The sequence below is a fragment of the Tachypleus tridentatus genome, chromosome 7 (assembly GCF_004210375.1).
Source record: "Tachypleus tridentatus isolate NWPU-2018 chromosome 7, ASM421037v1, whole genome shotgun sequence".
Taxonomy (NCBI): domain Eukaryota; kingdom Metazoa; phylum Arthropoda; class Merostomata; order Xiphosura; family Limulidae; genus Tachypleus; species Tachypleus tridentatus.
In genome coordinates, this window is record NC_134831.1 from 125,067,277 (window position 1) to 125,092,864 (window position 25,588).

At 31.3% G+C, this 25,588-nt stretch overlaps 1 pseudogene across 1 annotated transcript in view; it reads right to left on the bottom strand.

Moving 5' to 3' along the window:
* The window catches only part of LOC143256526 (cAMP-dependent protein kinase type II regulatory subunit-like), a 36,925-nt pseudogene extending 11,728 nt beyond the window's left edge, over positions 1-25,197 (bottom strand). Inside the window, exons 1-7 of the transcript XR_013031395.1 lie at positions 24,779-25,197; positions 14,208-14,240; positions 12,307-12,359; positions 11,374-11,457; positions 6,427-6,468; positions 5,421-5,485; positions 2,339-2,495 (exon numbers count right to left, since the gene is read on the bottom strand). The product of XR_013031395.1 is annotated as a cAMP-dependent protein kinase type II regulatory subunit-like (transcript). The remainder of the gene's footprint in view (positions 1-2,338; positions 2,496-5,420; positions 5,486-6,426; positions 6,469-11,373; positions 11,458-12,306; positions 12,360-14,207; positions 14,241-24,778) is intronic.
* Between the last annotated feature and the right edge of the window lie 391 nt (positions 25,198-25,588).

The following is a 25,588-nucleotide window of genomic DNA, read 5'->3' on the forward strand; positions in this document are numbered from 1 at the left end:
ATTAACAGTATGTACATTCCATTCAATAGTGAACAATTATGTACATGTCAGCAGCCTTCACACACAGTAATGCAGGCTCAAAATACCACTGTAAAAGAATCTTACTGAACTTCAAAGATGGTTAAGCTACTAGATGTAGAAATGGTAGTACAGAATTTCAACACCTCCATCCCATCAGATTTTATTCAAATTCATCATGGTTAATGTGTTGTGGAAATGAGAAACCATAGGGGATCTGATGTGAAATATTGTCCCAATTCCACAAAATTAATTACTCATCAATACTTGTGATTTATGCAAGAATTACACTTGACGTTAAATCTGAAGGCCATGGCTTCAGGACTAAAGGTCAATACATCTTGAGAAAATGAAGCTATACACTGCTGGTTCCTGTACAAAAATACAGCAATGAGTTCCACAATTTACTGTTTTTCTTTGGATACTTGTAGTTGGATTTAACTGGAGAACAATATATATGAATATGTTGTCCCTCTCTGGATGGTTGTATTTGAATTTAACTGGAGAACACTGGATATGAATGTATTATTTATCTTATCAGTAACTCAGGTAGTATAGTGATATTTAAGGAAGCTACGAGTGCCTTTCTTGATGACAAGAAACCCACTTGAATTAAATATGTACCTCCGTATGTTTGGTATGTGTATTAACACTTTTACTGATAAGGAGAACAAAGTTTTGACCTTCCCAAGTCATCTTCTTAATCTGATGATGACCTAAGAAAGCTGAAACATTGTTCTCTCCTTTATCTATTTTAACTATAAGTTACTTCAAGTACATTAATGGAACTCAATATGATAATACTTCTTTATGCCATAGCTCATGCTATGTTCAACAATGGTTTGAGAGAAACCATGATGAGAGTGTATGTTAACCAGTACAGAACTCCAAGATGAATTCAGGTAAATCCCTCTAAGAATGTCTGGAGTGCTGTCAACATGGATTACTACTAAATTCAGAGTTTCTTTTATAAAGAAATGATAATCTAATCCACTTTATGAACATCAGACAGAAAAGTCCTATGGAGAAGTAGTCAGAAAAATATGCTCCAAAACCTCAATAACTACTTTGTTTACAACAGTGTGATGTTTAAAACATATAAACTATTTATAACATGGTTTTGTTTTATTCAATTCATCAAGATTTTTTGTATTCTTATTTCAGCTTTAATGACAAATATTTTATAATATATCCAAAATTTAATCAAATTTTCTATCAAACATCACAGGAATAGGATTTATTATACCTTCAGAAACAAGTTAACATTTTTTTTGCATTAAATTTATTTTATAAATATTCTAATACTTTGTTTTATGGGAGAAATGTTTATTTCATAAAACTCAATTTTTATCAAATAGTTCTAAAATTATGATTATTACCTTGTACAGATGAAAGATGAGGAAACCTGGGTGTTTTATATCAAACATTAGAGTAGCAGTTGGTTATTTTTATCTCATAATTTACAGTTATTTGAAGTCTTATCTGCCTGGATGATAATATCATAAAAATAGCTATACATGTAATTAAAATATATTTATAAAATATTCTCAATGTTTCAGAGTGAGAAATATTTCTACAGTGTTTGATTATTTTTATACATGTAATTAACATATATTTATGAAATATTTTCAGCATTTTGGAGTGAAAAAAATTACCACAGTATTTAACTATATTTATATATGCAATTAAAGTATATTTATAAAAACATTTCCATTGTTTTAGAGTAGTAGACAGTAGTACTACAGTCTTACAATCCACATAATGTAAGAAAGGATTCCTGGGAGAAAAACGGTGTGTGAACAGTATTAGTACACCTAAATACTTATTTTAAGTAAATATTGATTAAATAATATGAATATAAAAAATATTTATATAAACACAAATACACAATTCAAATATAAATACATGAGTTTTATCACAAAACGTTCATAATTTTGAATTTAGACAAACTTAATTGTTATATGTAAAAACGGCTCTTTTGAGTTGAGAAAATTTTATATGTAGAGGAGCGAACAACGTTTTGACCTTCTTCGGTCATCGTCAGACTCACAGGTTTGTAACGATGGTCAAAGAAGGTCGAAACGCTGTTCGCTCCTCTACATAAAAAATTTTCTCAACTCAAAAGAGCTGTTTTTACATATATATTTTTCTCTACAAGTGGGTTTTCTCGACATCACTGAAACTTAATTGTTCATTAGTACTACAGTGAAAGCAACATTTTTACAAATTGTTTCTTGTTATTTTTGGGTATGAACATTATACCTACTTTATTGAATTTATTTAGTGTTCAATTAATGATAGCTTGTGAAATATATCATACCATTGCCCAGAGAGATCCCTCAGATGCTGCTTTAATTGTAGCAGCACGGGGCTGATTGTACATCAGTGCAAGTTCACCAAAACTGCCAGAATTTTCATATTTACCCACAAACTTTTCATTTTCTTGATCCGTGTTGACATAGATGTTGTAAGTTCCACTAACAGAAAAGAAAGAAGGTTATCATGTACACATATACAACAAGAATACTGTCACATATACAAGACTGTTTAGTTTCAGAGTTATTATTTAGTTTATCTACAACAAGAATACTGTCACATATACAAGGCTGTTTAGTTTCAGTTATTATTTAGTTTATCTACAACAAGAATACTGTCACATATACAAGACTGTTTAGTTTCAGTTATTATTTAGTTTATCCACAACAAGAATACTGTCACATATACAAGACTGTTTAGTTTCAGAGTTATTATTTAGTTTATCCACAACAAGAATACTGTCACATATACAAGACTGTTTAGTTTCAGTTATTATTTAGTTTATCCACAACAAGAATACTGTCACATATACAAGACTGTTTAGTTTCAGTTATTATTTAGTTTATCCACAACAAGAATACTGTCACATATACAAGACTGTTTAGTTTCAGTTATTATTTAGTTTATCCACAACAAGAATGCTGTCACATATACAAGACTGTTTAGTTTCAGAGTTATTATTTAGTTTATCCACAACAAGAATACTGTCACATATACAAGACTGTTTAGTTTCAGAGTTATTATTTAGTTTATCCACAACAAGAATACTGTCACATATACAAGACTGTTTAGTTTCAGAGTTATTATTTAGTTTATCCACAACAAGAATGCTGTCACATATACAAGACTGTTTAGTTTCAGAGTTATTATTTAGTTTATCCACAACAAGAATACTGTCACATATACAAGACTGTTTAGTTTCAGAGTTATTATTTAGTTTATCCACAACAAGAATGCTGTCACATATACAAGACTGTTTAGTTTCAGAGTTATTATTTAGTTTATCCACAACAAGAATGCTGTCACATATACAAGACTGTTTAGTTTCAGAGTTATTATTTAGTTTATCTACAACAAGAATACTGTCACATATACAAGACTGTTTAGTTTCAGAGTTATTATTTAGTTTATCCACAACAAGAATGCTGTCACATATACAAGACTGTTTAGTTTCAGAGTTATTATTTAGTTTATCCACAACAAGAATGCTGTCACATATACAAGACTGTTTAGTTTCAGAGTTATTATTTAGTTTATCCACAACAAGAATACTGTCACATATACAAGACTGTTTAGTTTCAGAGTTATTATTTAGTTTATCCACAACAAGAATACTGTCACATGTACAAGACTGTTTAGTTTCAGAGTTATTATTTAGTTTATCCACAACAAGAATACTGTCACATATACAAGACTGTTTAGTTTCAGAATTATTATTTAGTTTATCCACAACAAGAATACTGTCACATATACAAGACTGTTTAGTTTCAGAATTATTATTTAGTTTATCTACTGATACTATTTAATAAGTGTTGAAAGGTAACTATTTTAAGTGATAGCTGTAACAAGTTTTGTTACATAACTCTATATGATTAGTAGTTTGTTTATGCAGTTTAATTGTTCTACAAGGCTTTTGCAATATTGTTAATGTCACCTTACTTGACGCTTCTAAATTTTTCTTGTTATATGAATATTGTTGTCACTAGAGGGCTAGATATTTCTAGATTTTTTTGTCTTGTGTCATAAATGCATGCAGATACAGAGTGCAAGAGAAATAAAATTAAGTTAAAAAAAAAAAGTCAAGTTAGTGAAAATGAAGTTATATTGTCTGATTGTTAGTTTAGCTGTAAGGGGCAATATTTAAAGTAAGTTTCATAGTTTGACAGAGGTGAATGAGAATAAAATACCCTTTGACAAAACAAGCTAAAGTAACTGAATCCACCTGTGTGGACTTAGGCTAAAAAGAGAATTATTTAAAGTTCTGGATACAGCTGTGGTAATGCAAGTGAATTTATCAGAGATTGTAAAGTACGAAACAGAACAGAGAAAAATAATTCATGTCAGTTTGGTTTCAAAGTAATTGAAGCAGCCTGTGTGGACTTTCGACAAGAAAAGAATTATTTAGAGCTTTAGATACAACTGTGATATTTTATAGTGTAAAAACATTTGCATATACATTTGATTTGCTTTGAATAACATTTTAAAACAAGTGAATTTTGTGCTGTCTGTTTATTGTTTGCACTTATCTCCAACAAGTTACAAACACCTACTATAAAGAATTTAGCCCCTACACAAAACCTAACAGATACTAATGAAAGTTACAGAAAGATACTGAAATGTTGATGTTCTATCTTTAATAAGTTACTAATTGATTTTTATCTTCACATTTTAAGACAAGATGCACGTGTGAACATATTTAAATGTTAATCAGAAATTATAACTTTTGTGGAAAAACACTATTTATAGTGTGTTATCCTATTTTAATACTGAGTAACTGTACTAAAAAAAAATGGAGCTTAATCTCCTGCAAGCCTCCACAAGTTACAAATTCTTAAAGTTATATATAGGCACACCCATACACACTACTTTAATACATTATAATTTTTCACACTTCAACAAAATGCAAGATAATGTTTAAGTCAGATTGCCAAGATTGTATGAAAATTATTGAATTGTTAGCATTACATTAGCAGATTCTTTGAATACATTTGATGATTGGTGACAAATGATAATAAATAAACATTAATGTAAGAAACAATATAAAAGTTCACTGGTTAACTTTAAAGTTTGTGTAAGTGTGTGTACATAATAATTATGTTAATATTATTAAATTTTAAAATACTCATTTTCACCAAATCAACCACTGTATCATACTTACATACAAGTAAGTTATTAGTATACTTGTAACTTTTACATTTATGTAATGTACATAAATTTAATTATCCTTATATTTACACGTTAACAAAATTTAACAGTTAAGACTTGAGTGTGTTAGATACAAGCAGCTTAAGGGCTCTGATATAAGAGTGTGCTACATTTATGACATAACTTGAATGTGAATAGATATATTTAAGATTTAGGCTAACCTTTGTATAACATAGAAGTAATCTCCATCATCTCCTTGACGAATGATTACATCTCCAGTCTGAACCTGGAAATAAATCAGTGTGAACACTTCAAGCTCTAATAAAGAAGTAAAAGAAAATTACAAGATAAGAATCCTATGAATAATAAAGCAGTAATTAACAAAACATAAATACATTTTCCTTTATAAGGTCCCATTTTTACAACTATTATCAATATTTTTTTCTTAAAGGTTACAATGCTAGTTTGTTAGACAATCAATAGAATACATCAAATTATAAGCAGCAATATATGAAAAAATGCTATAAGAAGGATAAAATGGCTTAATTTGTATAATGGAAATCCAACATTCTATAGGATAACATAATAAAGTAAATAATGTTAAAAAACTAGCAATAAATATCTCAATGAACAATATTAAAACAAATATTAAGGTTAACTTGCTGTACCCACTAATTAATTTTAAAATTACCAAATATAAATTGTAGTAAATACACACATTTTTTGGATTGAAGTTATTATTGGTTAATCAAACAAAAGTATTTGTTTTCAGAGAACATAAAACTGTTTTTTGTCTGAGCTACTTTAATGTATCACAACTATATGAAAACACAACATAAAATTATAAAAATCAAACATAACTGGTAAGTTTAATAAACTTATATCGGCAATGTATAGAAGTTGACAAGTAAAGTACTGACTCTTGTTTTTTGTTTACAAAAGACAGTTATGTAGTAATTCCACATATAGTTAAAGCTTGCTATCCTTAGGCACTATAGTCTTCACTTTTACTACTTTTTGGTCAAACCATATTACCTGGTCTTTAACCTACACTAAACCTTTCTGGATTAAAAGAGAAATTCAACATAATGATTTCATGATTTTCTTGCTATGGGTTTGTGTCAAATATATATATCAATGCAATGTTGTTGAGAAGGTATGTTATATGAAAAATGACAGCCGATAAAGTTTACAAAAACAAAAGAACAAAAACTGTTTTACACTTACCTTTCTTTCAAACATAGCATCTAGTACTTCTTGTACTTGTTCCTAACACAAAACAAATAACACAAACTCAGCAATTTACAGAAGTTACCTGGGTCATTCCATGCCAAATCATCCAGATTTTGGAAAATATTCCAGGTGACCCCCTCAGAATGCCTTGAAAAAAATTCACATGTGCTCATCTACCCATATAATGAAAAACAGCCAAAGATTAGATTAATATCTCTAATAGTTTCTGATTTACAGCCCTGTAACATTTTGTTAATTTTTGTTATTTTTGGCAAATTCATTTTTGGACAACTTTGGCTGCTTGAAGTTGCAAGAGTAATGGTGGTAGAAGGCTGAAATTTGCTACACTAACCGGATTAATCTCATAGAATTCAAAATTGGTCTCAAACTAAGTTTATCTCTCTTAGGATTTTCATAGTGAAGCTGTAAAATCACCTGAAAACCCAAAATCGTAAAAAACATTGGTTTATTTAATAAACCATAGCTCTAAGACTTAATATGATACAAAGCTCTTTTTTTCAAATTTCCTATAACATATCAGTTGATAAATCAACAATTGTTGTAATTAAAAGTTTATTAGATCTCCTGTAAAAATCTAGCTGCATGCAACTTTTTATGATTTAGCTAAAAATAGCCCTACTTCAGGCCACAGTTTGGTCATGTCACCAGTTATTCAGCCTTTTCAGATTTTTACCATATATTCTTACATCTCTGAATATGATCTACAATAAAATCAAGATGGTGTTCAACCTACTTTTTGAGTTATAATATTTTAAAGTATCCTCTGACTGTATGTTTTTACTTGAAAAAAAACTTCAATTCAGGTGTGTTACTGTGTGCAAATATATCCATACAATTTTGAAATAATGTATGAATCCCATTGAAATATTCTAATCAGCCTTTACCATATATTCTTACATCTCTGAACATGATCTTCAAAAAATCAAGGTTGTGAAAAATAATAAATTAACAGGCAGCCTAAATAAAATAATTGATTTATTTGAATTACATATTTGCAATATTTATTTAATTAATTATCATATACTGTATGACCAGTGACTTTTTGTCTTACATCATCCTGAAACATTAGAAATCTGTCCAAACACATTTGGTTACATTGCACAAGAATGGCGAGATTCTTTTAATAATTGAAAAAATTTTGATGATGACATAATCCTAATTTATTGGACAATAATGGATCAGTATAAAAGCCAGTGACATAATCTCAGGGGTTATCAGACCACAATGACCACTGAGATGGAGGGTATGCATGATTTACCTGAGTGCAGTATAGGAACTTATTTAGCTGATCCATGTCACTTAAAGAAGTATTGCCGTAAAACTGGACTAAAAAGACTGCATTCATTTTCCACTGAAGAAATAACACTTTTAACTTGGGGATCAGATGTTCAACAGAATAATATTGATTCAGTATGTTTTCTTCATGAGAAGATGTTCCTCACTTGCTATGAAAATGAGCAAAGATTTTGTGCTTACCCCTAAGCTCATCCATGCAAAACAAATATCAAGTAAGTAAATAGTAATATTTCTATATATCTAGGGTGGAAATATCATTTGTTGAAGTCAGATTATTGAGTCCCAGTTTTATGAATTGAACATTTATTCTCTGTTATATTATCCGATTGTACATGCTAAAATTTTATTTAGGCTGCCTGTTAATTTATTATTTTTCAAAATAAAATAATTCTGAATATTTGCCTGCTGCAGGATCCATTCACCCAGTGGATCAGGACACTGCCAGAATGGCAGGAGTAAAACCATGACAAAAGCTGTGCATCAGCTGTCAAAAGAATTTGGCACAACATCCACCAGAGGATGAACCAGGTCCTTCCAAAATGGAAACAGCTGAATCTCACTCAGAGACATTTACACCTAAGGAAACTCTTCATTGCTCTTCATAGTGTCATTGCTCTTGAATGGATTGTATGGATATATTTGCACACAATAACACACCTAAACTGAATTTTTTTTAAATAAAAAACGTATGGTCAGGGGATACATTAAAATATTATAACTCAGAAAGTAGGTTGAACACCATCTTAATTTTTTTTGTAGATCATATTCAGAGATGTAAGAATATATAGTAAAAATCTGAAAAGGCTGAATAACTGGTGACATTGTCAAACTGTAGCCTGAAGTAGGGCTATTTTTAGCTACGTCATAAAAAAGTTGCATGCAGCTAGTTTTTTTTACAGGAGATTTAATAGACTTTTCATTACAACAATTGCTGATTTATCAACTGATATGTTATATAAAATTTGAAAACAAAATTCAGCTTTGTATCATATTAAGTCTTAGAGCTATGACTTATTAAATAAATCAATGGTTTTTACGATTTTGGATTTTCAGGTAATTTTACAGCCTCACTATGAAAATCCTAAGAGATAAACTTGGTTTGAGACCATTTTTGAATTCTGCGAGATTAATTCAGTCAGTGTAGTAAATTTCAGCCTTCTACCACCATTACTCTTGCAGCTTTAAGCAGCCAAAGTTGCCTAAAAATAAATTCACCACAAATAACAAAAATTAACTAAATGTTACAGGGTTGTAAATCAGAAACTATTAGAGATATTGATCTAATCTTTGGCAATTTTTCATTATATGGGTATATGAGCACATGTGAATTTTTTCAAGACATTCTGTAGAATCACCTGCAGCCCCCTGGATGATTTGACATGGAATGACCCACCTTTAGAAAATTCAATTCATGTTATTGAAATTTTTTCTTGTTTCAAAAAGTAGTGATTTTATGCACAAATATTTGCTTTATTCTTAAAAATAAATTTTTGAAAAATCACTTTTCATCTATACACACACACACACACACACACACACACACACACACACAAAGAACAGATGTGTCATATGAATAATCTGTTGAACTAGATGGAGAGTTCTTGAAATACCCTTGAAAAGATTAGGTATTAATAAAACTGTTCAATATAAAGTACATCCTGGTTGTCATTGTTTCAGGGTACACTTAAATTTAACGATACAATGTATTTACTTCTCAAGAAAAGTGACTAAAAAAAAGAAATCTTCATTTTAATTGTTTTTTCATCTGTGTAAATACTCTCAGGAAAGTAAATAAAAAACAAGCAATTATGCTATTGAAATATATAAAATTAAATATTATTAAACTAAAACAATTATCTCATAAGTGTTGCCACAGGTAAGACTGTCATCAAATCTCTGCATGAAGGAAGTTTATTAACTAAAAGGAGCTGTGAAGTAATAATTGATCAATACTGTAGTTGTATCAATCATTACTGATCTTATGTCGAATGTAAGACACTGGGAATTCTAAAGAAACGTGTCACAGAATTCAACCTATCAGCTGAATATTATGTGTTTTGGATATCCACTCAAAGCTACACAAGAACTATTTGCATCAGTTATCCTTTATTTCTGAACTGATATGAACTGAAGAAAGGCAGCTGGTCAATAGCACCTATTACCAACTCTTGGGTTATTATAATCAAATAATTAGACTTGACTGTTACTCCTATAATTCCACTATAAATCCAAAATGCAGTAGTTGATTTTGTAGCAATGGAAAGCAATCAATGAACCCTGGAATTCACAGCTTAGTACTCAAGCCACACAGCCACACCTGGTCCAACAGCCAAATAACAATTTTAACATAATAAAACACAATTTTTCAAAACAGATTCAGTAATTTGTATCATACTAAAATATAATTGCAATAAAAATGTATATATGTACCCTTGATAGATAATGCACACACTGGTTATAGAATTGTTGCCACGTGATGTTAATTAAGAAAATCATGAGAGACAGAAAACAAGTCATAATTTAAAAGCAGTATTATTGATTTGATGTAAGAGACTAAATTAGTGACAAGTTAGAAATATTCTATTTGAGTTATTAAGCTTAGCTTATGTTATTATTGAGGTTGAGTGTTCCATTTAATGCTGTTATTTAAAGGTTTGTCTAGGTATTATCACCAATATCCAAGGAGAGTTTGAAATATGGTGATTTGAATTATCAAAATGTGTGCCTTACTGGTATCAGATTAGTCCTTTAGCTTAGCTAGTAGCACACTTGGTTATCATGCCAGAAGTTTTGGGTTTAAAAAGTGCAAATAATAGATTACCATAAAAATGCTTGTTACTCAAATATATTCTGGTTTAGGAACTATATAGCAAGACAAACCGAGCCCTATAAGCTACATGTAAATGTATAATTGTCTAGATATGTTGATAAAATATAAAACATAGTTTGGAAATATATTTCATTATTCTCAAAAACAAAGTTTAGCCTTTATAACTAAAAATATAAAACTAGATGATAAACCACTAGCTATAAAGATAGAACAACCATGTCTTAGACACATAAATGTGTAATGTTGAAATCCATGTGCGATACTTGTTTTAAAAATAGTTATTTATAAAACTAAAGTTTACATAGTTACAACTGAACTGGATATTAACACGACTATACATGAAGTTTTTGGGATATCCCATATAACAGTAACTGAAAAAAACAAAACAACAGATAATGAAATTACACAATACTTCAAAAAACAAAGTCACAACATTGAAATACCTGCATGATAAACAAAAGATATCATATTTAAACAACTGTTTCATTACAATAAACACCATGAGAAGTAAGAAGAGACATTACATGTTAAGTTTCAAAGTGAAACATATATGAAAATGCAAGTTTATACAATTTATAGTTCTCCAACAGACTCCACACTAAGAATACCTTTTTTTTAAATAAAATTCTAAAATACATGGTAATTGGACTTAAAAAATAAACTCAGCAGCCATCTAAACTAATGGGCATGTTTAACAAATAATAAATTATACTTGCAGCATTCTACAACTTATAATCAATTATCATACTCTGAATTATCCATATTAAGTCTTTAAAGAAAACTTTTCTAAGTACCTGTTCTAGTGATCGGAACAAAAGAATATTCTTAACTGCTTCAGCCAGCTGCTTTCTTTGTTCATCTGACTTGGGATAGACAACCTGAAAAAGTAAATATAAAATTAATTTAATACAGCTAAACCTATCAACTGACACATTTAAGTAGCATGTGGCCAGAGAGAATTGAAGCTGTTCAAGTGGTATCAACACATTTCTCATTTGACTAGAACATCTGTATAAAAAAGTTATTAACTGTGTAAAAAAACATAAGAAGGAATTGTGTTAAGATGACTGAATAATTCATCATGCTTCCGTTCACAACATAAGTGCATATTAAGTCAACAGCTCTCAAAGTAATATTATTAATATGTGACAGTGTTTGAACAATGTTGTCTTTGACTGATATCAAAGAACAGATATGTACTTGACAACCATGAGAAGTCTGTAGCTGTTTCAATACACTAAGGTATACAGTGAAATATGCATTACATATTGTTTAATGTTCTCTCAGAGGGAAAAATTGAACCAAATAAGCTGAAAGGTCAGAGTGGCATTTACCTAGTAAATCATGTGTCACATTCTTACCAGTTGTTACTGTTGTATGAAAGGATGAAAAATGAACTAACACTCTGAACAACAAGAAGCTAAAAAAAAAAAAAAAAACCCATACAAGTATTCATAACATGAAAAACAATTTTTACAGCTCAATGGATATAAGTAACTAACAGATAGAAGCCAGTTTTTCCTACATACATGAAAAACTAATTCATTATGATTGCAAGTTAGGGTATAAAACTTTTAAATAACTCTTGTTTATTGAGTTAGGACTTAATTAAAACATCTTTCCAAAACTTATCATGCTGCTATGTTTAAAAAGCCACAACAATGTTCAAGTAGTTTGTTTGACATCATCCATTAAGTACCTGTCACAAATATATTTAATTATCTTACCTTATCATTGTCATCATCATCATCTTCTTCTGGGTCATAATGTTCGGCAAAAACTGAACAGGTATAAGTTAATATGGTAAGTTTGTTTTTCTATGGTTCAACGTATATTGATCATTCACTATTATTATTGTGTATACAGTAAAAACTGGTTTCTTATTATTTGTTTATTATAAAAAAATACTTAAATTTTAACTTAAGAGAAATTCATCTTGTCCCAACTATAAGTAATGTACAGAAACTTAAAACCTTCATGGAGTATTATTTCAAATATTAATGCATGAACATTACCTGTTATTAATAAAAAAATAATAATTTTAATAACAAAAGTCATAATAGAAAAACTTGAACTATATGTATAGATATTTAGGTCTTAATTAAAATTGTTTAAGTGTATAACAAAAACTTCAAATGGTCATAAAATATTTAGATCTTTCAGTAATGAAATGGAAACCATTTTAAGCCAGGTACTTAAAGTATGAAAAAAAGCTTTTAATTTATTTTTATATTTTAATAAATTTAAAACATCTGCTAAGATATTTTCTCATTATTTTACAAATAATACTTGAATTTAATTAAAAAAATACTTTGCATTAGAAATCCCATTCTCTTGAATGTTTTCAGTAACTTTAAATAATTTTGAATATACAAAAACACGTGGAATTTCTTGTAACAAGATAGATGTTATACACTCAGATAAAATTAAGAATTCTTCAGAATTTCAAACATCTCAAAAGGAAAAAAAATTTTCCTATTTTGTCTGCAATTTAACTAAATATTCAACTTCTTATGTGTGGCTGCTGTAGGAGTAACATGGTAATAAATATTAATTTTTAGTTATGTCAACACTGATTCTTCCACTTTATAGTATACTAATATAATTAGTTCCCATTATGTTTAGTCATTGTGTTGAGAAGGTAACTGCAATAGCTCATGTGTGAAGGAATAATATTTATTAAAACTCATGTATTAAAACTACAGTTACAAGTATCTATAAGTTAAATGGGGGGGTATTAAAATTTTATTAATTAAAATTATAAAATCTATAAATATCTGTGATAATTCAGATGGAAGATCTGACAATTATAAATCTCCAATATTCATGATCCAGGAAGGTATTGAAGAAGTTCAAGCATACACTAAGATTATTTCAACATACAAAACAGGATGATAAACTACACATATATAGGTTTCCTTTTTTATCTTCATTTGAAGTTAACATTTATGCTAATGAGAGCCCTCACTTCTTTAAAATAAATTTAACATTTCTAATATTATAAAATTAATTATCATAAAATTAATTCATGCATGTGACACTGTTACATTAATATTTCAAAGATAAAAGTAATATTATTCCAATCAATGAGAACTCAGACAATATTTAAAATAACAGACAAGTAACTTTAAGTATGATATTATAAAATTTAACTCAGAAATAAATCAAATTTCCATTTATCCTTCTTAATAATACATGCTTGTTTCCATAATTTAACTCAGAAATATTCTGTATTTATGACTCTGCATTTGTTCATGCTATGAAACCTGTATCACACAGTTTAATAATCCTAAGTATTATAAGCCACTTCATCTACAGGATCCAACGTTTTACTAACTGTTTACAATGTGTCAGTATGACTATCTTATCTCATTAAAAACTGAAATATAGAGAGGAAATGTCAAAAATCACTTAAAAAGTAAATATCAAGGGACCTTGTTATCCAAACCTAAAAACATTAAAACTCAATTATATAAGCAAGTAGCAAAGACAAGTATTTAACAGTTCATTTCAAACTATATTAAAAATTAATTAACACATAATACATCTCATGATAGTATTTTAAAAAACTTGTTATAGCAAAAAATAATTTAAATTATGAATATGAACATAAAACACTTTTCCTTACCTGACTTTCTTCTGATAAAACTACTAGGAAGCTCTGTGAAAGAAACAAGTTACTAAGTTAATTAACATAACAAACTTGTAGACCAGACAAGATGTGACATCTGAGATTTATCTTCATATTACCAGATTTTTTAACACAAAAATGCTCCAAGATCACTGAATTTCTCTAACCTACTCATTGCCTAAGTGAAGGATTATCCTTAAATCTCAGAGAGAAAAATTTCACTGAGCACACATATAATAACTGTTCTAAATGTTGAGTATCAATCACATCTTTCATGTAGCTTCCAGCTTTGTTGCTACACAAAAGTACAAGCCAAACCAGCCTACTTTACATTACAAACATGATGTAATTGTTGCCTTATAGCTGTAGCTAACAAAATATGAGGGAAGGGAAGATACTAAATAAGTAACAAGATAATTGTAAATCCATTAATTTTCAGAAAACTTCCTCAGAACTGTCAGTTTTAAATTTTCATTTCTCAAAATAGATTGAGATTATTTTGTGTCATGTGACCTTAGACCACAAGAAGAACATCAACGAATACTATGTTTAGACTTTGGCTAAGTAGGCATTTGATCAATCAACAAAAGGACATAGGAATTTTCATTTCCCTTGATTGATTGATAAGGCTTTTGAGTAGTTGTGTAGTTATCTACAACACAACAGGACCTCAGTATTGTGTGGAGAAGCATATACAATATTTTTGCAACATATAACTGGTAAGTGTTTGTTTAATTTTGTGCAAAGCTGCACAAGGACAATTTGAAATGTACCTGACTTAGCAATGAAATACTAGAGAGAAGGCAGGTAGTTATCACCAACCCCTGCCAACACTTGGGCTGCTCTTTTACTAGCGAATAATGGGATTGACCATCACATTATACCACCCCCATGCTTGAGAAAGTGAGCATATTTGGCAGGAGAAAAAAATTCAAACCCATAGCTCTCAGATTACAAGTCAAGCACCTGAACTACCTAGCCATGCTGGGCCCAACTTATAAGAGAAGAAAGATTTCACTGCTTCAGCTCGTTCAACAATGTACATATGTAATGTATAACTTTAGATACATCCAGTATTCCAAGCAGGTTGTATCTTCATGTTAGGCATTACACACTAAGTGATGTATAACTATTTGTATATTAATTAGTTAGTTACTTTGAAATAAATGTTACAGTATACAAAATACTGTATTGAAAACACAGTTTGTTCTGAAAGAAGATGTTTAAAAAACAATTTTTTTCAAAGCAGAGTGACCACTGACATGAGCATCTACAGATATTATTCTAGGGGGGAAAAAAGTAGTGCAAAATAGAATAACAAATACATATAAATATGCTAAATGAAGGGAAAAAAGTAGTGCAAAATAGAATAACAAATACATATAAATATGCTAAATGAATAAAGAAAGAATTATATTTATAATTTTGCAGGGGGATATCACCCCTTGTTACCCCATGGATACCTATGACCACTGATACAGTGGTCTTTGAGAGTGACCTTTATCATTCACATGAAATTCATTTTGTGCATTATATTAAATGTCATAAAAATAAAACAATGCTAAAGACACAAAAATACTTAAATTAATAAATTCAATTCTTATATCATATTCACAGTACTATACCATTTTGTCTCAAATAACATATTGTATAATAAAAGATCCCCAGAAAGCCAAGTATATTCAAAATATTGTTCTACACATAAATGCCCAATTTCCACTGTCAAAAGTAATAAAGTTTTTAAACTGAAACCTCCTGTGATGAACTTTAAGGAGTTGCTTGTGAATGTCTCACCCTCTTTTTTCTTTTTCCTCCCCAGGAACAATTATGTTTCCTATTATCAAAATAATACCTTTTATGAAAAACACTAATTTTTCAATTACTATATAAAAACAAAAATTATTTTTGGTGGGTAAAAACCAGCTAAAAATGACACAAAACAATGTTCTTGCATGTCTAAAGAGTATATCCATAATGTTATTTGGGCCTTACTTCCACTGGTATCACAAAAAAAAAAACAGGACAAATTACATAATGATATATGTACGATATGTCCAGATTTTCGATGTTTGTTCTGTGGCTGCATTTGTTTCTTCTCTGTTTTTCTCCATAAAATTACACTTAATTATATACACACACACACACATCTATCTATCTCTGGAACAATAAAGCATTAAAATCATAAAAATGCTTCTTTTCTAGAATACCTAACAGAAAAATGATTAATTGTAATTCTTACAATTCCATATCAATATCAATACTGATTCAACAGTCTTTGCACATCAACTGATTGAAAGAAGTATTTTGGAGAAAGAGTATATATACTGTTGTTTGGCTTATATATATGTTCGTATCGATATTATATACGTGCACGATTTTATCGTAACATGTCATGCAAGTTCACTTGAATTGAGGATCTCCCCTTTGACATTTTTATGGAAGTGAGAAGTTTCAAAAAGCACTTACTTCAACAGTGGTCTTTTGTTGTACTCAGTGAAATGATAAAGAATGGTGGCATCCCCTGGGAAAAATCCACTCAGCTACTTACTGAAACTGACTGCTCTATTGTGTTGAGTGCATTCATTGCATCGAAACTCAAATGTTTTTGCCAATAATGCATTGCAATTGTCCATATTGAAATAACACATGTAGTGACAAAGTTGTTGTAAATGACCCAGTACACAACCATATTGCATATATGCTCTGATCCAAGGGATTGGATTGACTGTACATTTTATATTTATTCATCACTATTTTTAGGAAAGCTACTGTTCAATTGTTTTAATTACAAAACACAGATACACTTAACATTTTGATTAAAAACATGAGGGAAAAAACAAACAAACAAACAATTAAGAATGTATTTATATAATCTTATGCACTACCTTTAAACAAAATTGTTGGAAAATATTGAGTAAATCATGTTTATTAGTTTATTATGTTTGTTTGTTTTTAAACTTCACACAAAGCTAAAGAAGAGCTATATGCACTAGCCATCCCCAATTTAGTAATGTAAAACTAGAGGGAAGGCATATAGTCATCACCACCCACTGCCAACTCTTGGGCTACTCTTTTACTAACAAATAGTGGGATTGACTGTCACATTATAACACCTCCACAGCTGAAAGAATGAGCATGTTTGGTGTGATAGGGATTCAAACCCATGACTCTCAGGTTATGAGTCAAGCACCCTAATCCACCTGGCCATGATGGGCCTTATTATACACACGTGGAAAACAGTTCTAGCAACAATATAAAATATGGGTCACCGACTTTATAAAATAAAAGTTGTGGAGCCTTTTAGGTAAAGTTTTTATTGAAACAAATTAAATTATGCATTATTGTTCTCAAATCAGAATATAAAAATAATTTCTAAAGTGAAACACTTTTCCACAATTTTTCCATAAAAGGAGAAAAACAAACCCATAGTATTTTGGTTGAGATTAGATTAAGTTAGTACTACCAAGAGACCAATAGAACAAATCTATGTACATTCAGAGAATCAAAGATATGTTTGAAGAACTGATTGTAAGTGCTCTTGAATGGTATGTTTGTCTGTAGGCCTATTTGCAGTCATGGATTACAATTCTAGTCAGTTCAGTCTGAAGTGTTCCCAAGTTGTAAAAAACATCAAATAATGGGATCTTTCACCTTTATGTTCAAGAAAAAATTATTTCAAAATGTTCCTCAACAGAATTTTGACCAACTACAATGACAACATCATCAACACCGAGGTTTTATATGACTTAATCACATATTTTGAATAATTTGGATAACTGCAAAAATATATATTTTAAAAGTACATTTTGTATTAATTTTTCTATGTCTGCATTTCATTAGTGTTTATATATATTCATGGGAAGGAGCATTACTTTATACAAAGATGTTTTTAAAGTTGGATAACATAGAAACAAGTATAGAATGAATACCTGAATCCAAATAATAGTATAAAACTAAAACATAAAACCAAAAGAAAAGGAAACTGAAACTGAATTTGTTTTTTTGTTGTAAAAATACAGAGAAAAAGAATATGCAATGTGCACTATGTTCTGGTTTTTGGAGATGTGAACTCCAAGACTTTTTTGCTGAGCCATTGGGAGGAAGAAAACACTCATCAGAACATTAACATTTTACAAGATGGAAACGAAACTACATTAAGTTCAGTGTACACAAGTACAGATTTCTAGAGCGGTTTCTAAAAAAAGAAAGATATAGGGGTCTTCCCAAGAAATCGGAGATAAGTCTGCATTATTTTCATATGTTGTAATAGAAAATACATGGTGATAATATACAAAATAAGGAAGATATTTCTACCCAGTTTTCTGTCAACATCTCATAAAAAAGATTCAACAATTAACGAAAGACAAAGGGATCTTTCTCATGAAAACAGAGAAAATGACCCAAAAATTATTTTGTTTTTAAAGTCAACTAACAACAAAAGGGAATAATGTTTTAACATCACCATCCTATTTGACCAATCAAATAAAAAATCTTTGACAAAGAAACTAATAATTGCTGAAAAGACTGGAAGGAAGATAAAATTCAAAGAAAATGTTTTTTTATAATTGAGACAATTCTTTGGTTTTCTCTCTTTTTTTGTTTGCATGATTTAAAAAGTCAGAATGATGCCAGAAAATTCCTTTGATACAAGGTTGTTCTGACTGGTAGTAAATTACGACTAAATTCTCAGACCACAAAGAATCTAAAATCCATTAACATTCTAATCATGCATTCTTCAACAGCAACAGAAAAACTGTCGCAGACTGCTTGAGAGAAGAGCACATTTTGCTTCATTGTAACGTAGCATAAAGGTACGCCATTGTTAGCACAGGTCTTTTTTTTTTCCCACATTTTTCTCCAGGATCCAGTCTGCCTTGGAAAGAGGTAAATCAGCTCCTTAACTTCTCAGCAATTCACCTCCAAACCATGTTAACTTTTCAGAAGCTGTAAGACTTATATAACTACTACCTGTTGTGCAAGATACACTTAGAAACAAGAAGAATAAGGCAAAAAGGGCAATAGGACTACAAGAGGTGGAGGAAAGATTGTTATATGAAATGAATTTCCACTATCATGGAATATAAGCTTTGACACTTCTTTATGTTTGTTTGAGTAATGTAAGTATTTAGGTTTAAAAAACCTTAGAACACTGAAAAATTCCTCATGGTTTAAGAAGTTGCAATTGAAAGTCTTTCGGGGAAAAATGAATCATGGGATAGAAATGATGATATGAAATTACATAGTGGCTCCAGATCTATGGGCGTATTGGGCTCAACAACTGAAAGTCTTTCAGTGGAAGTATTTTTTTTTAATTCTTGGGCTGGCCTGTATTTGATGGTTTATATGTGCACCCCTTCTTTGATGTTTGAGTCAACCGGTGTGTTTTAGAGGCATGTTAACATGAAACTTAGTTTAGGATGTAATTTCAATATTGACACATTAAACGTCGCGTTTCTCAGCTGGTCTGTGATCTTTCTCGGAAATGATTTATCCACTTTGTTTTTATTTTATTAATACCATTTCAATTTAAAAGTATTTGATCAACTGTCTGACTGGAATTAACAACAGTTTTCATGAAAAGAAGTTTTGGGATTTTCTGGATGATATTTGGTAGATTATATTAATTTTGGTTGAAACCTGTATTTCCAGGATTTAATTTCCTGAACAGCAATGGAGAAATCCATATTTTCCAGAAAGCTATGGAAAAAAAGTTAGTACTGCTAACCTTCATGGATCGTCTTCAGTTAAACTTTTACTAGTGAAAGAATTACATATAACTCGTTTTACAGATGAAGTTCCAGGTTGCTTCAGAGCAGAAAGGGTTAGTTTGTTTGTAATTAAACACAAAGCTACACAATGTGCTACTTGTGATCTGCCCACTACGGGTATCAAAACCCGTTTCCTAGTGTTGCAAGTCTGCAGAGTTGCCACTGTGAACCATCCTAAGTACAACAGAAAGCTTAAGATAAAAATGTGATTGCCATTTGAGGAAAACTGTTAAGTAATAAATAAACACATTCATAAGATACAGATATATCATCTAACGGTGCACTTTATGAAGCTTTTTTTGTTATCTAAGAATTGCACGCGATGTCTTATCTTGAAAGTTTTGACATTTAAATTCTTCCTGACACAGCGAATTAAACTGCGAGGTCTTGCTTTTGAAATTTGAGCATATATTAAGATTTAGAGTCAGTTGAAATTTTCTATTTGAGAATTTAGGAAAGTCTGTAGCAATGTACTGGGTTGAGAAATTAAATGTACGATAAAAAATAATGTACGAGTGGATTACAGTATAAAAATTATAATAACTGTAGCATGAAAAATAGATAAATTTATAATGGAGATACTTCAGTATGGTATGAGATGCTGAAACAATTGCCAATTACGGATGTAATAAATTAATTTAACAGGAAATACATTTAATGTCACATCATAAATAATTTGTCAGTACGATTAGAGGTCGTGCATTACAGTCTTGCACAAAGAAATCGAAATTGTCCAACACTTAAATGTCAAATATTTATCATACCGTTAGTTCGTGTAAAGTATATGTACATCTCCAAATGTTAGAGGTTAACCTCATGGGTCCATTATTGTATCCATCGTCTTTTTCTTCAAAAAGCTAAGTTGTTTTCATGAATTTTTTAGCACTTTCTTATCAGTAAAGATGTGATAAAACGTTGATTTCACTGATCTTGAATGTGACCATCGTATATGAAATAGTCAATGATGTGTGGCAACGTTACTACCAGTCCTGTATCAAATCTCGTTCAATTATAGGTATATTCGAATTGCTTATGTTTTCCGTGTTCGATTTTCTTATTCTTATCGATTTCACTTTAAAAAAAACAAAAAAAAACGAAAACAAAACGTAAATTTAAAGATTTAAGGTGCAGTTCAAACGGATGTTGGTTAACACTTTAAGTCAAGTTCTCCATACCAACGAATAGGGCTCTACCCCAGAAATGTTGATACGGTAAACAAAGTCCTAGCCCAGTGAAATATTGATAAAGTAAAGTAAACAGGGTTCTAGCCACACTGAAAAAGTAAACAGAATGTGTAATCAATGTAAATAATTCATTATTAAATTTTCGTACAGTTACAACAAGCAATTTAAGTGATAAATCCAACTAACTATAAACATGACCATGTTTCACACTTATTTTCAATAGACTTCACTCGTATCTGCCAATTAGCCAGAATTCATTTTTACCCCTGTATGATATTGTTTACAAGGAATATAAAAAAAATACTAATATCTAGTATGTTTAAGGAAACCTATAAAATGTAGCCTACATGACACTGGGATGTGTTAACGTTAACACATAATATCCACCTATTAAAATATACTAAGACCTTCACTTCTAGAGTATTTTTCAAAATGTTGGAATAGAATGCGTTTATAATATACTGTGCGTATTCTTTTCACAGAATCTATTGTAATTCTTAGAAAACAGAACTAATAAAACTTGAATTGGTTTTCAAGTCACGTACAACTAACTTTAACTGGTGCGACTTTTACCGTTTTGTTATTTTTAAGCGTAATAATGATATAAGGACAATCTTCGCTTTCCTCACCATGGGTTTAGAAACTCGATTTTTACGCGTATAAGCTCTAGAGCGTGCTGTTCAGCAATTGGAAGCACGTGACTTAATATACAGAACTGAAATCACGAGATACAACTACTAGGACAATTGGATCTTGTAAAAATGGAATTTCTACAGTTGTTATTTGTCGCAAAGCACAGTGCTAATAACGGACTATCTGTAGTCTGCCCACAACGGGTATCTAAAGACGGTTTCTAGCGCTGTGCCACTAGAGGGGCTCGAATACAGTTATCTTTAACTGCATTATAAAACTCTAATGATTTTATTATACAAGTATTTTAACAAAAATCACATTTGAAACTGTACATTATTTTATATTCCGAATTCAAAACACTTACAGAAGTTTATTAAAACAACTAACTTGTTTAACACTCAAAATGACGAGGGAAAACATACCAACGAAGACCAGTCGATTTATTATATACAGCCTTTTCCCGTTCAATATTTATTTTTGTTTGTTTCTTGTTAAACGAGGAGCTATATAATAAGTTATCAAAACTTTTCTGCGAGTATCGAAACCCGACATTTAGCGAAATAAAAAAAGACTTACCATTGACAGTTTCGGGATTCAAAGTAGCAACTATTATTTTTTAAACCAGACACACACTCACACAAAAGTTAAACATGTTTTGGCGTACATATAAATATTTAGCTTTAATTGTTTTCTCCCATAAGCCAGTGTGTGATAAACAACAACAGAAAAATATAAATTAGTTTGCTAAACTAATGACCTTTGTAACCCAGCTAGTAACTGGAGAGAAAGTAGACTTTACCGCCTTCGGTGTTTTATTTAGAAAGCTATTACAAACGCGTATTTGTGTGTGTATGTGTCAACTTACACACATTGCTTAAATGAAATGTTTTGTACATTGTCTAGTAATTAAATGTTAAACTGCTTATAACAGTTAAACACGATCACTGCGGCGAAAGACATAATGTGTTGTTGGCGAATAGCTAAAACTGGACTGGAAAATTGTACAACCAACATTTTGTAACTTTTAGCCGCGGCATAGCCACTCATAGAACGGCTCTAAGTTCTTTTTTTATTTAGGAGACCAAACCCTTTCGAATGATGTATTTGACTACGCCTACGGTCTCTTAGATTGATTTACTATGAATTTGAGGGTAGGCTGATGGATATCCTGATGAGTTATAAAACGGAAAGGTATACGCCCGCCCCACGTTTCATAGTACTGAAGTATAAAATATAGCTGATAAAAAAATAAGAAAAGGTCTTATGGATTAGATTTTCTGTTCTTGCCTAAAAGAATTTCAAATGCCACATTTTGTGCGAATGAAGCGTCCTGACCACCTGACCATGCTATTGCTAAGCCTTTTTATCGTCAAGAATTCGTTCTTACACAAAATAGGTTTACATACTCACGTTATTAAATGTACAGTATTTTGTTTTAAAATGCTTTTGTTCACGTCATAAATATGTAGACATAACTTTATTTATTTTGGATACGTTATAAAGAGTGATTTCTACCAGTAGACCTTAACTTTACTACTTCACATGTATATAACATAAAAATATCTTTCTCGCTCTGTGTATCTACATATAAACACACACATCTAACGTCAAAATTAACCATAATTACATTGTAAAATATTGTGATGATTCCACTTAAATACATCATTTAATAAACAAGAAAATTTTGGAATATTTGAAAAAAGATTAGCGGTAAGAAAATACTTCCCTAAGTTAATTATTATAAATCAACTCATAAAAAACAGCATTTTAAAATACTGACGTCTTATTTTTTTACCACAAGCTTTGAACAAAATGAAAGATACGGGTGATACAGAATTAAAGTTTGCACGAAATGTTGAAGCTCCACCACCTCTCTTTAAAAAAAAAAAAAAAAAATTTCCGGCGTTACTACATGCCTGATTATACATGTACGACGACACACACACGTACACCTAACATAAAGACTTCACACACGGTGAGTACGACGACACACACGCACACCTCACTAAGACTTCACACACGGTGAGTACGACGACACACACGCACACCTCACTAAGACTTCACGCACGGTGAGTACGACGACACACACGCACACGTACACCTCACTAAGACTTCACGCACGGTGAGTACGACGACACACACGCACACGTACACCTCACTAAGACTTCACACACGGTGAGTACGACGACACACACACGTGCACCTAACATAAAGACTTCACACACGGTGAGTACGACGACCACCACGTACACCTAACATAAAGACTTCACGCACGGTGGAGTACGACGACACACACGCACACCTCACTAAGGACTTCACGCACGGTTGGGTGCGGGACGACACACACGCACACCTCACTAAGACTTCACGCGCGGTGAGTACGACGACACACACGCACACGTACACCTCACTAAGGACTTCACGCACGGTGAGTACGACGACCTGCACACACGCAACATAAAGACTTCACACACGGTGAGTACGACGACCACACACACGTACACCTAACATAAAGACTTCACGCACGGTGGTGGGACGACGACGACCACGCACACCTCACTAAGGACTTCACGCACGCTGGTGCGACGACGACACACACGCGCACACCTCACTAGGACTTCACGCGCTGGTGCGACGACACACACACGCACACCTCACTAAGGACTTCACGCACGCTGAGTGCGACGACCACACGCACACCTCACTGGACTTCACGCACGGTGGGTGCGACGACCACACACGCACACCTCACATAAAGACTTCACGCACGGTGAGTACGACGACACACACACGCACACCTCACATAAAGACTTCACGCACGGTGAGTACGACGACACACACACACACACACCTAACATAAAGACTTCACACACGGTGAGTACGACGACACACACACGTACACCTAACAAACATTTTACACACAGTACATTTTACCCAAAACTTCACACACACACACACACACACCAGGATATGGGCTACTCACTATCTTCCTTGTGTGGGCTTTCCAAGATGGAGGACCGAACAGCATTATACTGGGCAGGTTTTTCACTAGCATTGCCAATAGCAAGTTCGTAGTTTTTCTTCTTTTTGAAAAATTTCATCATATTGTACGCAATTTATATGCAGGGGTAAACCAGTAAAAATCACGATACTTTGATACACACGAAACCAAAATAATACGCAACTTTTTACACTGTCGAAGTCGAGTATTGAGGGACAACGGATATTCCGGGTTAATGCTGAGAACTGAAGGTGTTTCTATAGTTGATTTTTCAGGGGGTCTTAAGGTGATAACCCCTCGCTACTGGGAATGTTCTTACACGAGTCCAAAATTGCTCGAAAAATGATTTTCATGTCTTCAGACTCAAAACAAGTAGACTTATATCATTTTCAACAATAGTTACGTACAATCCAGTGGAATTCTGCGAATTATATTTGCCTCGTTGAAAGAATAATAGTGAGATTATTAAGATAATATGTCTCGTTACGGCGCAGGTCAAAGTTTGTAACTTTTACGTCATGTACAGATATTATAAGTGACGATACACACAAGTGTTACACGTACCAATACAAACACCCTGGCAATTAAAACCAGGTTCGTTCTTAGTGATGTGTCACTTTAGGAGATTATAAAGAGGAGTAAAAGATAGTAATAAATTACTTGTTTACTCGAACGATGATTGGTAAATCTTAGCTATATATGTGGAAATATATCTTTCAGATGATTGAAAACTGAAATGGCATCATGATCTTGAAGTAGTATTATATTTGTCAAGATTTCTAAGAAACAACG